The following is a 19,236-nucleotide window of genomic DNA, read 5'->3' as shown; positions in this document are numbered from 1 at the left end:
GAAAATTCCCCCCCCTCATCCCTTAGCTAATCCTTGACCATTTTAAATGCTATGGGTGTTTGCTGTTGATATTCTTTGAATAAGGTGTTTGATGTTGATATTCTTTGAATACCTATAGTCGTGCTTCTGTGTAGGCACAGACCAGCTCAGTCTTCTAGGTCTGGGCAGTTTGGTGCTTTATTTATACTGAAGTACAGACTTGGTGTGTTCCAATAGGATCTGTCTCCTTGGAAAACGCAAGGGAGGCTGTCCTGGGTGGAAAACAAGGATGCTTTCTTTTTTCCCCTCTGCCGCAGGGACTCCAAACCCAAGTATTGACTTGAAGCAGTTCCTTGCCTATTTGAGTTCTCAGTCGGAAGGCACCCAGCCTAAATTAGTACGCTGTACACAGAGCCTGTGTGTGTAGCACAAATACTTAGGAATCACATGTGCCTCAGGAGGTCCTTGGGCCAGACTCGTTGTAGGCTGCCATAAGGCTTTGGGGAACCATTCTACATGCCTGCCTGTGCTGAAGCATCCCCTTTTGGCCACTGCTGAAGAGGATAGCGTGGAAAATGGACGCTGTATGACCGCTTGTAAATTCTCACAGGTGGCTAGCACAGCCTCTCTGGGTTGGACATAAATGGCTAAATATTGAGACACTGTGGCTCCTGTATCCCTATTTGGAGCTGCTCTTTTGCCGTTATCTCATACCCTTTGACTTCTCAGCTCTATACTGGAAGTGTCAGATCCTCCCTCTCTTTCACAAACCTATGTCTTGAAATCTGTTTTCTTAGTAACGATATAGCTACATATATAAAGCAGTTGACATCAGTTCTGAGAATATTTTCTTGTAGGTGGAACTATTATATCCTTGGTACTGTAACATGGAGTCAGTGATTTGCTATGCTAATAACTTGCTGAAGGAAAAATGGGAATTATTCTGACTATGTATTATTCCCCCCTAGTGTGTGTGGTTTAAAAAGACTAAAGGGCAACAGAAGATAAGCAATTACAGAAAGCACTTCTGCTGGAAGTAATGAAAGAGACAGGAGGCTACAGATTTAGATGAAAATATTTCTGGAGTATTTCCTTACTATTTTTTTTAAGTGCTTGTTGCTCTGTTTTATCTGTTGCCACTCTCTTATGAAAGAAAAAAGCGAGGACTGCAGTGATAGATGATATATATCCCCTTACTCTGATCCATGCTTAATTCCAGAAATGTGGCATCTGTAGGGCTACCTCCATTTTTTATTAGTGCTTCCTAGGTAGGATTTTTTCCATAGGAGTTTGTTTTGTACAAGTAATTTTCTTGACTCACACCTGAAGATTACCCTGTTGCTTAATTTATTTGGTCATTCATCTGGCACTGTGGGCAGATGTGATGTAAAGCTCTCAGCCGTCCAGGGGTTAGATGGAGGCAAGCAATCTGCACCCAAAAGGTTTAACAAGGCATCCGTCCCAAGGGAGTGTAGATACTCGTAATTAATTTAATTAAAGGGAACACTTTGTACTGGGACTAAAAAGATTATTTTGTTGAGTAAGGCCTAAATATTAGTTTTCTTAAAGGGAAATAACCAGATAAAATTATGTTTGCTGTGTACTTTTTGTGCAAAAATAGCTTGGATCTGTAACATTTGATGAGAAACCCCAAATTTCTGTCACTATTGTATTTCATTCAGTGCACAGTTCAGCAACGCTGGCATACTGATTAGATTGCAGCGTGTATTTCTTGAGCTATTTGGTTAACAGAAATAAATGTCTAGTAGCTTTAAAAGGTAGCGCAGCTTTTCCTGTGTACGCCCCTTGCACCTGGTCTTCAGCTGGCTGATTTTTTTGTAGGGAAAACTGACTGAAACCCTTCGGATTTCGGGTTTTGCTCCGCAATCTCCTCAGCAGGAGGCCGGGGGGGGGGGGACACAGGGCGAACCTGCGGCGGCGGCCGCTCCGCCCGAGCCGGGGCCAGCTTGGGCGGCTGTAACGCCTCAGCGGGAGGCTCTGCCGGAGGCCGGAGCCACCTGAGGGGGCCGCTGCGGGTCCCTCCTTGCGGGCAGAGCCTTGCCCACAGCCGGCTGCCCCCGGCCGAGCTCCCGCCGAGCGGAGCCGCCTCACGGCGGGGCCGCCGCCGCCGCCTCACAGGAGGAGCCCGCGCAGCCCCCACAGCGCGGCCCCCTCACGGGAGGAGCCCCCCCCCCCCCCCGGAGGGCAGCGGCGCGTTTTGCATAGCCACGCCCCCCTCATGAATATGCAACAACCCCTCCCCGCTCACCTCCGAGCGCATCGCGCGCGAGCCCGGCGAGGGAGGGAGCGAGCCCGGGGGCGCGCACGCCGCTTCCCTTCCCCCCCCCCCCCCCTTCCTCCCCCCCCCCATCGCGGCCGGGGGGCGAGCGCGGCCCCGCCCGCTTTCCCTGCCCCCCCCCCACCTCCGCGCGTGCACGCGGGGCGGCGGGGGCGCGCTGCGGTCGGGAGGGAGCGGGGGGGGGCGCTGCGGGAGCCCGGGCGCCGAGCGAGCAGCCGCAGCGGCCGCCCCCCGCCCCTCGCCGTCCCCTCCCCGCCGGGAGCGCGCTCGGCTCGGCTCGGCTCGGCTCGTCCGCTCCCTCAGCCGCCCGCCCGCCCGCCGCGGCGGTGTGGGGAGAGGGAGGCGGCCCCAGCTCCTCAGCCGCGGGCGGTGCGTGTGGGGGGCGAGGGGTGTTTGTGTGTGGGGGGGGGTGCGTGCGTGTGTGTGTGTGAGGGGTGTGTGTGAGGGGTGTGTGTGTGTGTGTGTGTGTGTGAGGGGTGTGTGTGTGTGTGTGTGAGGGCCGCCGCCGAGCCCCGCCGCGCCAGGTAAGGGCCAAGGGGGCGCCCCCCCCCCCCCTCACCCCGCGGCGACAGATCGGTGGGGGGAGGCGACGCCCCGCGACGCGGCGGTGCCCCCTCAGGGCCTCCCCTCGCCCTCCTCACATCCCTCCTTGTTTTCCCCCCACATTCCCTCACCCCCCCCTTACCCCCCCTACACCCCTCACCCCCCTCACACACACCCCGTTACCCCAGCCACCCCCCCGACATCCCCCTACCTCCCTCACGCCCCTCCTCACTCCACCTCTCACCCCCCCACTACCCCCTCCCTTACCCCCCACCGCCCTCACACCCCCCTCATCCCCCCCTTCACCCGCCTTTACACCCCATTACCCCCATACACTCCTTACACCCCCTTACACCCCCTCACCCTCCCTTACCCTCATCCCCACCCCTTTACCCTCCTCTTACACCCCAATAACCCCCATCCTCACACCCCCATTACCCTCCTCATGCTCCATCTCACACTCCCATACCCCCCCCTTACACCCCCATACCCCCATCCTCACCCCCATACCCCCCTCACACCCCAGTAACCCCCATCCTCACCCCCCCCATTACCCCCCTCACCCCCCCACGTTGGCCGGGGTTGCGGAGCTGAGGGGCGGCGGCCCCGGGGGGCTGTGGGGTGCTGTGGGGTGGTCGCACGGCTCAGCCTGGCTCAGCCCAGCCGCGGCGTTTGGGGGGCGCTGGGGAGGCTCAGAGCCGGCTGCGGGGGCACCTGGGCGTGAGTGGGGCTGCGGGGATCCCAAGTGGGGATCCCGAGGTGGGATCGAGCCACGCAGGAGGGATCTGCCTTGTGAACGGCCTCTCTCCTTCACAGGCACCGGGCGGCAGAGAGGATGCCCGTGAGGAGCCCCCCGCAGCCCTGCCCGATGCCTCTTGAGGAAAGCAGGGCTTGAAATCCTCCCTCCTCTTCCTCCCGGGGGTGAGTAAGGAGCGGGGAGGCTGATGACACGCAGCGGCTTTCTGTTCCAGGCGTGGGCTGGCTGTTGGGGGCTAAAATGTAAAGAAGAAAGGAGATACGGCGAGGCAGACGGCTGCGCTGGTGTATGTGTTTTGCAGGGAAGAGACGTTCTTGTCCCCGTTTGTGTCTGGAAGTTCAGGAGCGTATGGCAGACAGCGAGGTGGTCTAGGGAATGGTGCATCGGTGTGGATTTTAGGCTTTTACACAGGTGGACGTGGCATAAGGGAGGAGAAATATCTGGAGAAGCTAAATCACGTTAATGATAAAGGTTAATTAGGGCTGTTGTGGAGTGTAGCATTGCTACAGGATAGTGAGCGAAGGCAAATGAATGCTGAAACTGGGAGACAAGCGAGAAGAAATAGAGCAAACGTGCGATAGAGAACAACATGGCCATGAAACCCTGCTCGCAGCGTTTCTCAGGTTGGAGCTCGGAATGATCTCTTCAGAATGCTAAAGGTTGGCTGTTGCTGATTTTTCTTATTTAAATCTTAAACCTTAGAAACCAAAACCTGAAACTGAAAGCATCTAATCCTAGTGTGTGGATTAAAACCAATATATAGTAAAACAAGTGTGTTTTGGTGACAGTGTTTTGAGGAGAATTTGCTAGCTACAGTCACGTGAGGCTTTCTTAATGGAGTGGCGAGAGACACCTTAGATCATGGATACTTTGTGTAGAGGTACGTTTACCTATGAAATACGTGATGAATGTGCAATTAAACTGTGATAGCGCAATACATTGCATTTGCAGCTTGCCGTAATCAAAATCCTTTCTTATTTGCTCTGTGGATGAACTACTGGGGGGTAAAAACCAGGCAGCAGTGCTTAGGCAAGGAATATGTGAGCCGCTCGAGGTTTGTGGGCATTGTGACTCTGGGGCTTTAAAAAAAAAAAACAACAAAAACAAAGTGCTCCTTAAGGAGTCGTGCTGCTTTTTTTGTAGTAACTCTCGCTAAGAGCATGATAAATGCAGAATGCTGTGTGTGCTCCAGATTTACCACCAATTGCTCTGGCGTGGAGAGGAGCAGTAGGACTGTATCCTGTTTGGATCTAGACTGTGGTCGTAGAACACCAAGCCATGCTCGCCTGCAGATTTAGACATGGAATTACAGCCTGGGTTACTGGTTACACGCTCAGTGAAACTGGATGACTGCTACATTGTCATAAAATAACCTCATTGTCAGTATTGATTGCTTTGTAGCAATTGCTCTCCTGTTCTCATCTTTCCATCTTTTCCATTGGCTTGCCCATGATCCAATGTTTGCATGTTTTTTTAACTAGAAATGCATATTCTGAACAAAAAGGTGTTTTCCGAGGTGCCTAATGATTACCTTTCAACATTTCGAGTTACATACCCTAGATTTACTTTCTGTTGAACCTTTGGAATATAAGTGATACGTACGTTGCTGTTGAGAAATCCCTGACGGTAACTGTTATGTCCAGTGAGTTTATAATAGATGAGTTTTTATACAATAGTACAGGCGAGCATGCCTAACTTTCTGCTTGTAAATTCTTACTTATGAATATTAACGTGCGTAAGTGCAAGCTGTATTAGGTCCAGATGTGCATCACTTAAAATGTTGTCATGCACTCTGTACACTGAATTCCGTAGGCCTTGTTTGGTTTGCTTATAGCATATTTAAATTTTATAGGTATGGAATCTTACATTATTTTAATTTCAGAATGCTCGTTCACGTCAGTAATAGCGTATTTTACTTTTTTGTTAAAGGAAACAATAAGAAGGCATCCAGTAAACTCTTAAAACAAAACCAAAAACCCCACCACCAGCACCAAAAAAGCCTGGTACACAGAAAAAGATCAATCATCAATCTGCAACCCTCCTTGTGCATGGTTTGTTTTGTTTAAAAAAGAAAAGAAAAAAATGATGTTCCTCCTTATGTTTTATGTAATTGTTCCTTTTCTGGAAGTGAACTTGTGATCAGCTGAGAGGCTGGCAACACCTATCACTCCACAGTATGAAACAAAAGAAAAAAATCCGTTAGAATTTGTTCAATAATTTCCTCATTTGTGTCTTTTTGATGTACAAAGCCCTGAGTATACATATTGATTCTTTTTATTCAAACTTTTGAGCCTGAATTTTCTTTCCTGCAGCCTGATAAGGCGGGTTGACGTCCTCTGCCATCCAGACAAGCAGATGACTCTAAGTGTAGGTTTTTGGTGAGATTATGCTGATTTTAGGAACTGCTGCAAAGGCAGTGACCCCGTGTCTGCCCTCGTGGCAGCAGTGGTGTGGGTGGTGGCGCAGCCCCTCTCGGCTGCGAAGTTAAGTGCTCGAGCAGCTGCTGGGTGGATGACAGCTATTTCTTCTTGCAGAGTTCGTTTCTAGCAGGATCAACAAACTGGACTTGTCGTGTGGAACATCCGAGCGGTGCGTGCGAGAATGATGCCGGAGCATAACGCAGGAAAGAATGGCTGGATCTGCCCTGCGTGGCAGCAGCGAGCTCTTGGAGCGGGTGATGCAGGTCGCAAGGCCGTGCCTGGAGTACTTGTGTGAAGCCTTAGAAAGGTCTCCACGAATGGCACCGTTAGAGGTGTGGGGCTGCTTTTCGGTGAGGGTTCGTTCGGTTTATGCTTGGTGTTGTGCAGAGAATACTTAGAGTCATACAGCCTTGTTGTGCAGCCACAGATTGTGGCCAGCTTGGTAATAGGTTGCCTTGCACCTTCCGATATGTTTAATACAGAGGTGCCAACCTCTCAGAACATCGTTCAGCATCCTTTGAACGCGTGAAAGCAGCGTGGTGGTGCAGGGGCTGGAGGCAGGACCTGTGAGGCCCGTGGCAGGCTACCACGCTCTGTGCTAAGAGCAGAATTGAGCCCGCTGGTGGTTTCTGATTCGTGTAGTGTTAACTCTTTGTCTTGAAATGACGTGTTCGTTGTAACTTCAAGGTGGAGAGCGTACCTGTTGCATTCACTGTAGACAAATCCGTACTTAAAGCTCACTGCATCTGCAAATATTTGCAGGGGTGGAGTGAACTGGATCATTCATTTCTGGTTTATTTGCTAACTGGATTTTATGAGCTCTAAAAAGCAAATTCTAGTTATGCTACTTAGAATTACTCTGGTCCCATTATTTTATAGGTCTGAAATACAGTAGTTTGTTTTACATTCATTTAAAAAGTAATTAAATACAAACCCTACGTTAATTAGAGAAGGTAGTGGCTTGTTTGGTGTGCTTAAGGAATGGACAAACTCGGGGCTTGGAGCCCACTCTTGAAATTTTGGCTTTGTGCAGCCTCCCCATCTGATTTAGTTCGCTGGGGTTCAGCGTAGGAGCCCACAGCAACAGGATCGAGTTCCAGGATGAGGATGAAGGCAAACTGGAGAGGAATCTGACTTGTTGTAGCCTGGAATTGGCTGCGGGATTCCGATGGGAGAGAGAAATTCCTGTCTTGGAGTTTGAGTAAAAGTGCAGTATGTTTTGGGTGCTCTGGTAACGGCACCGTGGTGTTTTGGGTCTTCGGGAGATCTTTGGAGCCGCCCATAGCGTCCGCTGACGGTCTGGTTCTCTTGTTGGCAGCGTCATTACCTGTCTTCCTAATCTGTGTCAAACAAGTTAATTTATGCTGTGATGTGAGAGACTCCATCTTGAAAAACACTCTTTAGGAAGACATTAGTAATGGTATCACAAAGTATGGCTTTCTTATTTGGCTCAAGCTTACGTTTGTGCCACGTTACGTGATTGCTGGAGGAAATACTGCTCGGAGTGTTTAAAGGATAGGTCGCAGTTGACCTTGCACATGTTCTGCATAAAACAAACCATGGGGTAAGACTTGCTTACTTGGTCATTTTTACATATTTTTATATATCTAGGTAAAGCTTTTTTCCTTGCTCCATGGGGAGCCCTTATTTGCTCAAATGTTGCTTTTTCGGCCTTTAAAATCGGAGCGGTCAGAGCGCTTTCAATTTTTCCCCTTCCTTCCCCCCACCTCCGTTGATTCATAAGAACAACGTCTGGTTTGCCATAGGCAGCCCCAGCAGCACTCAGTAGGAGCAGTTTGGTGGTCTTTTCCAACCTTAATGATTCCGTGCTCTTCATCAAGCACAACTGAAGTCCCTGACCCATCCTCCTTGTCCCCATCCGTCCCCCGAAGGCTACCTGCCTGAAGTCCCCTCCGACCGGGGCCATCGTGGGCTCCCGTGGCTGGGAGCAGCCCCTGAAGAGCGGCGTATGTAACGTGCACATCGGCCTTTCAGCTGTTAGCGGTGCTTATCTCTTCCTCCTTTATGGAAGGAGCGTGTTGGTGACTGCAGGAATGTCTCCTGGAGTGCCCTGATAGCGCTGGTATGAAGGCTGCAGTTGCTTTTACTTTTTCCTTTGACTGGGGAGTGGTTTCTTGTTTTGTTAGAGGTCTTTCGCTGTCCGAACGTGGAAGTCTTGGAGCAACTTGTTGGTTGGTCGCCGTTGGCTTGTCTTTAATAAGGAAGAACGGCTCATGTCCAAGGTTAAGCTCCTGGTATGTCTGAATAATCTTTTTTAACCCCACAGCCACTTCCAGTCATGTTGCCCTATTTGACATAAGTTGTTGAGAAGTCATCTGATGAGCTTCTCCGACCTCACCGTGCTGATCAAAGCAGGGCAGGCTCAAAGCTGTGTTTGTTCCTGAGCTGAGCTGCAAGGGTATGCAGACAGCGCATTTCTTTCTTCCTTTATTTAAAACTTTGCAAAGCTTGGGAGGATGGAGGCAGCCGTTCTCTCTTCTCTTTCCTCGAGGTGCTGGACCTGGAAGTTTGTGCTCTCTTTTAGAGCAGGTTGCATGTGAGGCAGCAGAGGGGTGGCTGTGGGGAGCTGTCTGTCTTCACATCCCCTTTTCCATATCTTCATTTTTTTTTTCCGTTAAAAGAGGAGAGTTGGTTTTCAGCGATGCTTTGCAGGTTTCCATTGTGTAATACTTCAAACCTGCAGCTTGTATAAATACCTCGCTGGCTAATGAAGTTCAGCTGAAGAGTTGGACTGCGTCTTCTGCACGCGGCTAAATTGGAATAGCCTGACACAGCGGATGAGGTGAAATTCCCAAATAACAGCGGTTGGTGTTTTTTTTCCAAGTCCCTCACCTTTAATGGTGAATATTCTGTTGTCTAATTCTTACGTACGTCGGCTTTAATGGCTAATTAGGCTTGAATTGTAATGATCTCAGTTTTGTAGCCTCCAGTTGAAAGGGTTACATTAATGGAAAAAGTATTTTGGATAGGTGAACTCCTATTTGCAATGGCAGTCACGTTGGGAATTTGCTGTTAATTACTGAGGATGAGAAAAGAGAGAGGAAGGTGCCCCTGCTGCATGGATACAAATTAACTATTTACTCATTTTTAGATATTTTGGGGTTTTAGTTACTTCATTTTCCCCTTTGTGCCTGTAGGATTTCCAGGGCAGACAGAATACTATTTTGGCAGATTGCAGCTATTTTTCTGTACTTAGGATATTTAAGTAAAATGTATTTTAAAGTGGCCAGTAGGAAACTTCACTGTGGGAACTTTTTTTTTCAGTTGTCTTAATTCGTGGGTCCCCCTTATTTTAGGCACTTCTGGCTCTTGGTCTCCAAAATTTGGGTTTCTTTCTTAGTTTGGTTGGAAATTTACTGAATGCGCTTGAAGAAGAGAAACAGTTGGTGTGCATGAGAAGTATCAAAAGGAAAGAACGCAAAATCTGTCTTCAGAACGTGAATATTTATAGAGCTCGTGGCTCCAGAAGGCAGCTGTGTATTGATTCCCATTGCTGAAAAGCACTGACTGATGTTCTCTGAGGTACCTTACTGTGCTTAACCTGGAAACGGGTTTGGATGGTAATCCAAAGTTCCTTGCAGGTGAATTTTCCGCCCTTGAATTACCAAATATTAAGCTGATTGAGCTCGATCCTATGGGTGGTGTTTTAACGGGTGGCTTACATGTTGGTAGGCCATCTTTATGGGCTCCTGTGTCATGTTACGTGTTGGTAGGCCATCTTTATGGGCTCCTGTGTCATGTTATGTGTTGGTAGGCCATCTTTATGGGCTCCTGTGTCATGCTCAGCACTGTTAGTAGGCTGCTTCTCTCTGGGTTTGATTCTGTATTTCACATGAAGTTGGGGGAAAAATCCAATGAAGAATCGGGAGAAAACCGTAAGGAGAAACAAATGTGCATTACGTAGCTTCCTGCTTGTGTATCTGGACTAATAACCAGAGGGATAAATGTTAGAGGGTTTGGGTTCTTTCTGCAGTTGTTAAATGGAAACTGGCTTATTGGCTTTACTGTTTTAGGGGAAAAAAAAGGCTTGCCTCTTGCTGCTCTTTGAAGGGTTTCCTACCAGTCTGTGCCACCACCCAGCTGCTGATCCCTCCCTGGTGAAAGCTGTTGGCCCCTCAGTGCTCAACTGCCTCTGAGGGGTGAGGTAAAGAAGAACAACCCCACTTTACCATTCCCCCCCCCCCAAATTTCTGCCTGGTGCTGCCAGATGGGTTCGACGAGCAGGCCTGTTGTGTCCTCCTGGCCTGGCCCAGCACGTTCTGGTGGTGGCTTGTTCCATCAATGAACACGAGCTTCTGCCTTCCTCTCTTCTCAGACTGGGATCCGATCAAATTAGTGGTTTTTGTGGAGAAATATTATTAGAAAATAAAGGAACAAAGTGCAACTGGAGTGCAGTGACCAGTGAAGTGCCAATCTTCCCTTGTCTGGGTCTTATTTCCCTCTTCAAGAGCATAGGCATTTCCATCTCCTGTTCTCTCCTGTGGGATTTTCCTACGTCAGGAAGCTATTTTTGGTAGCAGCGTGCTCTTTTATGTCCCAGGTAACAATTAGAAGAGCTCTAGTAACTAACAGGTGAAGGTACACAGCACTTCTGATGCGTTTTTAATGTGTGAGAGACGTCAGCTGGAAAGCTTACGCCTCCTGTAGTTTGCCAGAAGTCGCGGCGTCATGGGAGGGAGGGATGGCAGCACGATGCTGGGGGCTGTAAATGAAGGAAGTCGGGCAAAATAGCCTCGTCCTTTCGGGCTGAAGCTCCCACTTGCTCGTTCTTTAGGTTTTCTTAATAGTATACAGATTTTTAGTTTCATGGCTTGGCTCCCTGCTCAGTGGTTAGCGCGTGTCTGTGAGCATGGGGAGGTCGTTGGGGTAGACCCGGGCGGGCTGTGTCTTGTAAGCGCTGCAGAAGAAAGTCCTCAGCAAAGGGGAGATTAGGGGACGGATAAACAACTCGCTGTCCTCTAGAGATTGTAGGGAAGGGTTCTGAGAGAAGGGAAAAACCACATAAAATGTCACGAGGATGGGTTTTAGAATTAACGAATGCTTGGAGAAAGGAGCCAAAAGGAAACGTGCGTCAAGCTTTTATGGCAGCTGTAAAGCCGAGCCAGTTGGAGGGATGCAAGTGTGAGTGGCTGCAGTGGTTGGAACGATCCCAGTCGGTGTTTGTGCTGGGGGATTTTGCTGGTCAGCCCCAAGCTCGCAGGCCGTGGTGTTCTTCCTAGGACTTTATTTTTAAGGGTACATGCAAAGGGGCAGGGGTCCAGGCAGTAACTCTGTGCGTGTAGCTGTACCTTGCTTAATCTGTAGCTTTCTGTAGTCGTTTAAATTGGGATCTAATGCTTGTTATCTCTCTGAGCAGCATTCATATTGTGAAATATCTTGGTTTAATAGCTCACTTTTATCATATGAAAGGGGGAAATCTCCCACTTGCTAATTTAGTAGGTGTTTTTTCCTATTATTCAAAGAGCTCTCTGTTTCATTTTCAACATAAGATTTGTTTGGAGGACCCCAACTCATTTTTCTGCTATTTCACGCCGTTATTGGTATGAGCTACTCTGCTTCACAGTTACAACATCAGTGGTTGCTTGAAGTCTTTGTGAGCAGCTTTCCATGGGCACCAACCTTTGGCTAAGGTTTGGTTGTGCATTGAGGCATCCCTCGCTTCTTTGGCCTTCAGGATTGGGGATTTAGTCTAACAGGCACCATGAAAGAAAGGAATATTGTTCGATGAAGGCTACGTGTGCCCACCCGCTTTCTCTTCAGACTGGTAATATTATCCGTGTCTTGATTTTAATTTTTTTTTTAATGCAATGCTGACAGCAGGCAGTGCTCCTACACCTCCTCAGCAGAGGTGGAGTATGCCATCTGTCACTATGTGGGTAGTAGTTATCCCAAAAAGTAATAACAGTGGGAGTTCTTGCCAGTTACAAGTTGTGATCACAAGCCAAATGGCGCAGTTCGAAATTAGCGTGCATTTCCAAAGAGAAGGGCACGCGTTTATTTTTGCGGACTTGCGAAGTATTTTCAGTCCCGGGGGGCTCTGCTGGGTCTCGGTTGCGAGCGTTTTAGCGCAAGTGAGAGGGGAGCAAGGCGGGAGCATGGGCTGCGATGCCTGCTAGACCAGCTTCTAGGCAGGAACAAACTTGGATTTTTCCATATTATGTAAGCCTCAAGTAGGTTATTACATGCAAGGCTGAAGCTGAGGAATTATTTTAAGAGAGCAGTAATGGAGTGGCGTAGAGATTTGGTTTTGGCTTTGCCCAGTGGGAATGGAAAGATCCGGCTTCTTCATCCTTTGGTGCCACCAGCCTTGTACAAATCTCTGCTACCTGCTGGAAGACGATGAGGAACCTTTCTAGCTAGGTGAAAAATGTTAAGATCGCCTATCTGATTTTAGTAACAGTTTTGATACAGTGCCTTATGGCATTCTTGTTTGAAAGGTTGGACATAGCAGAGTCAAAACTGCTGTGAAGTGGATGCAGAACTGGTTAGCAAGCCGCTTAGTAGCTTGGATGGTGGAATTGAGCGTACCAGGTGAAGCCGTGGGTGACAGCAGCTTTCAAGGGGCTGCAGGGATGGGAAGTTATGTCAGTTGGGTGCTAGGGTGCTAAAAAAGGTCTGAAAGGAATTGATCCGGGGTTAAATCTTTGATCTGGCACGCTGCTGCCTTTATTTGGTCTTCTTACAAGGCTGTCGAGGGTGACTGGGAGGACATTACAAATGGAGTAATGCTACCTGGTTGTATGGAACAGCTCAGTTTGCCTCATCCTCGGTAATCTGTGAAGTCCTGACCGTGCACGAATGCCAGCACTGGCCAGTGGGGTGTTTGAAACGGGCGATGCTGCTGGGTACACGGTCAGCTTTAGGGCACGCCACAAGAACATCTCTTGTGTAACTGCACATTTCAGCTTCTTAAACGTGTTATAAAACTCTTAGCATTTTAGAAAAATAATAAAATCTATTTATCAATGGGTAGAATGCGTTTATCAGTTAGAATTGACTGACAGTCACGCTTAAATTAAGTTTTAATTAAAGAGAGACCAGACAGAAGATGTATCATAGGCAGATAGGAAGAACTGGAACTAATGTTTTTTTGTAATGACAGAATTGAAGTAACAGAACAGGTAAAGACAGCACAGTACGTCTCCTTTGGCTCCCTTTTTCTCTATAAATTTGGATCCTGACTGAGGGTAGCTATTGATTCAGCGTCGCTGACACCAGTGGAAGATGACAGTCATTGCTCTTCAAACAGGAACCTCTAGAGTTGGAAACATTTAAAAAAAAAAAAAAAAAAAGAATCAAACAACCAAACAAAAACAAACCCAAACCATGACAAGTAAAACATGTAAGATTACCCTTTCCATGCATTTTCAATACATAAACTGTAGTGTAGGAAATAAAAAGATTCTTGGTCCATATGGCCTAATCAAGCCAGTTCTGTAAGGAACCCTGTTTAGAAGTAAGCCTTGACATGGGTAAGTTTCTGTGAACCATGGAACAAATGCAACAGATGAATTAATTCTGATTTAAGTGGAAAGGTCTGTTCAACTGTCCAGAGACAAATGTCACTTCTGTAATTTAGAAGGATGAAGGATTGTGGTAGGCAAGGCCTGTAGCTGAGGTTTTATCTCACTGACGTACCAATAACATGCACTGATATACTGAGAATGTGATGGCTGAAAAAAGTGGTATCTCTGACGAATTTGGTATTTAAGAGATGCCCATCTTTGGAAAGTGAAAGAATATTGTATATGAATTAATCTGAGTAAAAGATAGATACGGATAGCTACTCACAACAATTTATTTTGGAAGATGCCATCTGCATGAGAAAACAAAGCGCTGACTTTACGTTTTCGAGTTGAACAGCTGATGTGTCTGAGACTTCTTCCAGTTTTTGATAGAATGCTTCAACATGAGCTCATCTGAAAGAGCAATCAATAACAGTGCGAGGAAATACCTACTTGGAGTTTGCTTGCAGTGGCTGTACACCATTACCTCTTTCCTCCTAGTAATTAAGTCTCCTCTATACAAAATCAGCTGTCTGAAAACAGGACCAGTAGGGTTTAGAATATGCAAAGCTCCCTGCAATGTAGAACAAAGCAAAAAACCCAAAGCAGCCATCCACCCTCCTCTAAATGTCACTTGTGTGCATGCACACAGAGCATGGGAAATTGAGAGTGAATTGTGGATGTCAAATCATTGCTCTGTGTGGTGGGGTGAACGCTGCGTGGACTGAAGGGTGGGCAAAACAGGGTGGGAAGAAGTGAAGACAGAAGACAAGATGCAAGTTATGTTTACTTGCAAAGAACGTCAATTCCTATCTCTTTGTCCATACACATGTAGTTAAGCAGGCTGGAGCCCCTCCTAGCAAGAACCCTGCTCAAAATTTCTGGATTCCTTTTTTCAGCTCTGGGTTGTTAGCACAGACCTGCTCGGACCCTGGACATACTGCGTGTCAGTGCGGACAACATCCGTGCATGGCCACGGCTTTCAAAGAGCGCTTTTGTTGTTCTTAAGTTATTTGGGCAGATGATTTAGCTGTGCTTATGTCAGCATACAGGGCCCGTCTGCTAGGGGTCTTTGCCAGGATCTTTTTCGCCCCCGGCATAGCTGTAACTGCAGGGATCCTCATAAAGTAGATAAGCTTTGCGTCTGGATCTTCTTCTTTCTTTTCTTTTTTTTTTTCTTTTTTTGTTTTTTTCCCCTGCTTCTGTCTCTTGTAAATGTCTGTAAGACTGCCTAACAAATCTGGTCAATAAAGACTTTTTCCAAGCCCACAGAACGGACCCTGCAGTGAGTTAGCTTTTCATGGCGGGTTGCTGTAGTTAGGATCTTCTGAAAAGGAGCTCGGCGTTGAAGTCGGATGCATCCACAAATTCTGAAGTGAGTTAATGAGTGTGCTTTAGTGGGCACTTGAATATGCTCGTTTAATCTGTTTACCAAGCTACAGTTGAAGTGTAGTTTGAGATACATAGACTTATTTGAAATAGTTACCTCATTTAGATATTTTGTCAGAAGTTTCAGCATTCATGTAAACTAACCCATTGTATGGTTTTTACTTATCCGATGTATCAGTCCGCTTTGTATTCTCTTGTGTATCTTGCTTGCAACTAAAATTTCACATTGAACAAAGCTATGATGATTAACTTCAAGCTCTTGCGCTGCGTTTTTCCTTAGAGACAAACATTTTTTCTGCCTGAAAATGAGATAAGGCGCTACTATGGGCTGCATTTACCACTCCTTGTGTGAACACTTTCCTTGTGTGTCTAGTTTTGTGCGTCTAGCTTTCTGCTTGATCTTTTTACTCTAACACAAACACTGCAATTCGCCGATGTGAATTAACCTCCATAAATTGGGGTGAATGAAAAATTTGTTCAGGTCTGGATAAAACCGTCTTCAAAGGGAGATTAGGTCATCTGACACAAGATTACTCAGCTAGTCATCAGTATCAGGAAACTGAGTAACTGTGAAACTCTCCCAGGCGATGAGTGTGTCTTTGCAATATCGTGCGTTACGTGAGCATGGTTTGGCTTGGGTTTGTTCAGCAATGGTATATGCAGAGTAAATCTTGTATTCGTTATTACCCATTTAGTTAAGGAGAGATTAGAGCCAACTCTGGCATATGTGGGGATTTACCCTTGTAAAGTCTCAGGTGGTACCACCTGTGTTCTTACTGAACATGGTATTGTTCCTTCCTGAAATCTGCAGTTTGGGAATTCGGGCCCCTTGAGCCTACCCTTGTCAAGTTGTCAGTGCTCAGATCCCTGCCTGGCGGCTGTTTGCTCGAGGTCTGGGCTCCTGCTGGAGGAGTCGGGGCCGCTCGCATGCGGGACGTCGCCTTCTGTGATGTCCGAGGAGCTTGGGGCCGAGGGCAGGAGGCCCGGCCCTGCTCTCCCTACTCCGGTTTTGGCCTCTCCAGACCCTCAAAAAAAGCATAAACCATGACAAGCCGTTGGCTGACTGATTGCTAGAGAAGTTCTGCGAGCAAATTTGAATAAATAATAATGTCATGTGTGAGAAATAACGCAGCGTGGCCGGTCCTGGGCGGCAGTTCGGTGGAGAAGGGGCCTCGTGTTGGGCCCCTGTGTTGCTGCTCCTCAGGGGTGGAAATAACGCCTGCTAGCTGGAGCAGCTCCCAGCTGTACACATAACGTGTGTGTAAATGTCTACGCTTCCTTTTGACAGCGGACAGGCTTTGTCATTTATCGTTTGTTGTCACTGAGAACATCTGATTTTTGCAGGGAATGTGGATCGAGGAACAGCTTTTCATATGTAGTCCTATTCAGAATTTGGTAGGAGCAATACCTAAAATGATGCTTTTTTAAATAAAGACTTCCATTTTTTTTCCCCAGACACCTTTCCCATTGGAAAAATAAGTTTGATTTCACTTGGTTTTTATATAGGGACTGTATAAAACTGCATAAAGGAAGAAACCCAAGTCTTTTTGAAGGGGCTTACAAAAATGTCATTGCAACAAAACACTTATTCCATGTCCAGGCTATTTTTGTTTGCCGAAGCTCCCCATCCACAGTAGGTGGGCTAAACTTTCAGATAGTTTCAGGGTTCTGGATACTTTGTTGTGACACCAACCTAGGGTGAAAAACTGAGCAGGAGTTCATTTATTGTCTGTTTTCCTATCCCTAATAGAACTGGTTTACAATGATTTATTTAGGCGCTTTGACACAAAAATGCTTATAAATGCCAAAGTTATACCTTGCCAATATTAAGCCTTGATATATGCTTCGTGTTGGCAAAACACCCTGAATTTCATAAACAACAGAGAATGAATTCTGGAGCCCTATTTAATGGTGTGCAATGGCACAGAATCCGGCTCCAAAACTTGAGTGTGTGGAACAACAAACGTGGCTAGACCAGCTCCAGAAGAGTTCAAAAAAAAGTTTATAATATATGTGATGTTATATGTAAAAGGCTTGGACGCATCTTCACTGGGTTTAGGGGGAAGAGCTTTTAGTTTGATGAAGTAGGTGCTTGTGGACATTAAGGCAAATAATGTTATTTTTGGGTTCTTTGGAGTGCCTGTGTAGGAATCAAAAGTTGGCTCAATCGGGATTCAAAGGAATTACGTGATCTGTTACGGAGGGGCTTTTTCTGTTTCTAAGATGCTCTGTGGCACATCATTAAAACAGAACTAAAAAGCGCAGCAGAAAGTGCAGTATGACCGTGCTTTCTGTTGTATAAAAACCAGCATCCGAGTTTACATTCCTTCATGTTTATTCATGCTCTCGGAGTTGTTCCATATGAAATGCACGTGCTAATAGAAGTTGACCTAATGTTTTTTTACTAAAACACATGTAGGAAACTAAAAATATTTTTAAAAAATGAATTATTCTTTTAAGCTTCCAAATAAGAAATGACTTAAGTTGCTGATCATTTTCTTTACGTGTGTAACGTGCCTAGTTTGGCTGAGAGGTTTGATGTTGTCATTGGTTGCTTTTTAGGTAAAGGAAAGCAGTCTCCAGGTTGCATTTTGTTTTGTTCGTATACCTTTTTGTGAATTCATTGCTGTCCTTTAGGAAATTGCTTTACCTGACTGCAAGTTGCTAGCAGGGTTTTGCTAAATGTTTAGAAATCCTGTAGGTAAAAAAATGAAGTGCTCTGGAAATATTGTACGAAAGCTTGAAAGAGAACCTGGTATATTTTTTCAAGTGTGTTTTGTTTGTTTTTGTCTACCAGAGTTGTGTTTACCTCTGGTATAGATATCAGATGGCGAGCTTTTGCATATTACTCATTATAGAAACATCAGGTTGGTTTTCCTTCCTTTATTTGTTCTCTTCCTCTTCCTCCTCCTCCTCTTCCCCCCCCTCCCCTTCTCATCCTGCTGTTGTTTTATCTTTGCAGCAGTGTTAAATTTGCCTAGCAGGGCCAGAAATTGATCTCTCATCCCTGGAGCATACGCGGGCTGTGTGCTGGCTTTCAGCAGAGGCTTGGGTAGGTCTGGTTCACAAACACCATTGATTTCTGCGCTGTTCGCATGTGGTGACTTGGTGTGAGATGTTCTGAGATAAAACCTGGAGGATGAAATAGCTTTATACCCCAAACCCTTTCCACGCTTAAGGAATTTTTGAGATGCTTCTCATTAGCAAGGGATTAGCAAGATTTACTTAATGGTCATGAGCACAAACACTGCTTCCCACTTCTCTTTTAGTTAAGCTTTCAGACTTTGTTCAAAAAATGCTTGCTTTATTTTGTATATCTGAAGGCAGGTTGAAAGATTGAAAGATTGCAGTGGTGTAGAAACTCCCCAGCTCCATCAGTCTGGCAGGAGCGCTTGGTGCCCCCTTCTCGCTTGGTCAGAAGCAGCCAGCCTCCAGGTGGTGTAAACCACTGCCGGGGCTGTTATGTTATTCCTGGTCTTCTGGATTAGTTGGAATCTTCTTTCACTTGTGGCACTGCTTGGATCTGGATGGTAGGTGGAGCGTCAAAATTTTGAATATGAGGTGGTGAAAGCGAAACAAGCCAGGCTGGCTGTGGTGCCGTCCTCAGCATGTTCCCGAAGGCATGGAGCAGGTCTGCGAGCTGGTGCTGCACGACCACAACTGCAGGGAGACCACAGCTTTTATCCAAAGATACCATTTGTCCCCATTATTAAATTTGCAACAACCAGTCTTGCCACATGTATCACTTCCCTCCAGGTCTTTTCCTAATGGCTGAGTGCTTTTTGCTCACGTCTCAGGTTTTAAAAGAATGAAATACTTCTAGGCTTTCCTGGCCTTGAAATACTGGACCTTTGGCAGTGCCAGGTAGGTTGGAAGGTTACTTCTGCAAAAGACAGCCTGGCTGGCATGTGTCAGAGACATCCGCTTCGTTCCTGATTCATCGGTGTGGAAAGCCTGCTGTAAGCCCTCAATTCCTTAAAACAACAGGCAAACAGAGAGGTGGAAAAGTGTTCCTACTTGTTCTTGAGGCAATTAGTAAGTGTAGAGGAAGTCCTTCTTCTTCCAGAGCGGCAGCAGTCTTTGGTATGTAGCATTGCAGGACCTTGAGCAGGGCACTTGTTATTTGCAGGATGTCAGGCAAAAAGCAACTTTGGCCCGAGCAAACCCGCGCTGGCTGTTGCTCTGCTGGCTGTCGGCTGCACCGCTCGGGTCTCGCGGGGTGCTGTCTGGGTAGGCACCGCCGTGCTGAGGGGGGCTCCTTTCTGAGAGCTCCAGTTCCTGCAGGAACTGCGTCTTTAAAGGGTGCCGAAAGGAAATCCCTCT

At 46.9% G+C, this 19,236-nt stretch overlaps 1 protein-coding gene across 20 annotated transcripts in view; it reads left to right on the top strand.

The window, feature by feature from the left end:
• TANC2 (tetratricopeptide repeat, ankyrin repeat and coiled-coil containing 2) overlaps positions 1-19,236 on the top strand; it is a 282,115-nt gene that overhangs the window by 29,782 nt on the left and 233,097 nt on the right. For 8 of the 20 annotated variants that reach the window (XM_083809554.1, XM_083809542.1, XM_083809538.1 and 5 more), the window contains exons 1-2: positions 2,407-2,647; positions 3,638-3,742. The exons of 3 other annotated variants lie outside the window; for them this stretch is intronic. The gene's annotated coding sequence lies outside the window, so the exon portion shown is untranslated. Of the gene's footprint in view, positions 1-2,406; positions 2,648-2,747; positions 2,803-3,637; positions 3,743-3,765; positions 4,238-19,236 lie in introns of those variants that run through there. 9 more of the 20 variants (XM_083809540.1, XM_083809537.1, XM_083809533.1 and 6 more) reach the window with 5 other exon arrangements.

This window comes from Anser anser, assembly GCF_964211835.1.
Source record: "Anser anser genome assembly, chromosome: 23".
In the NCBI taxonomy this organism is placed as follows: Eukaryota; Metazoa; Chordata; class Aves; order Anseriformes; family Anatidae; genus Anser; species Anser anser.
This window is presented reverse-complemented; position numbering and strand designations above follow the sequence as displayed.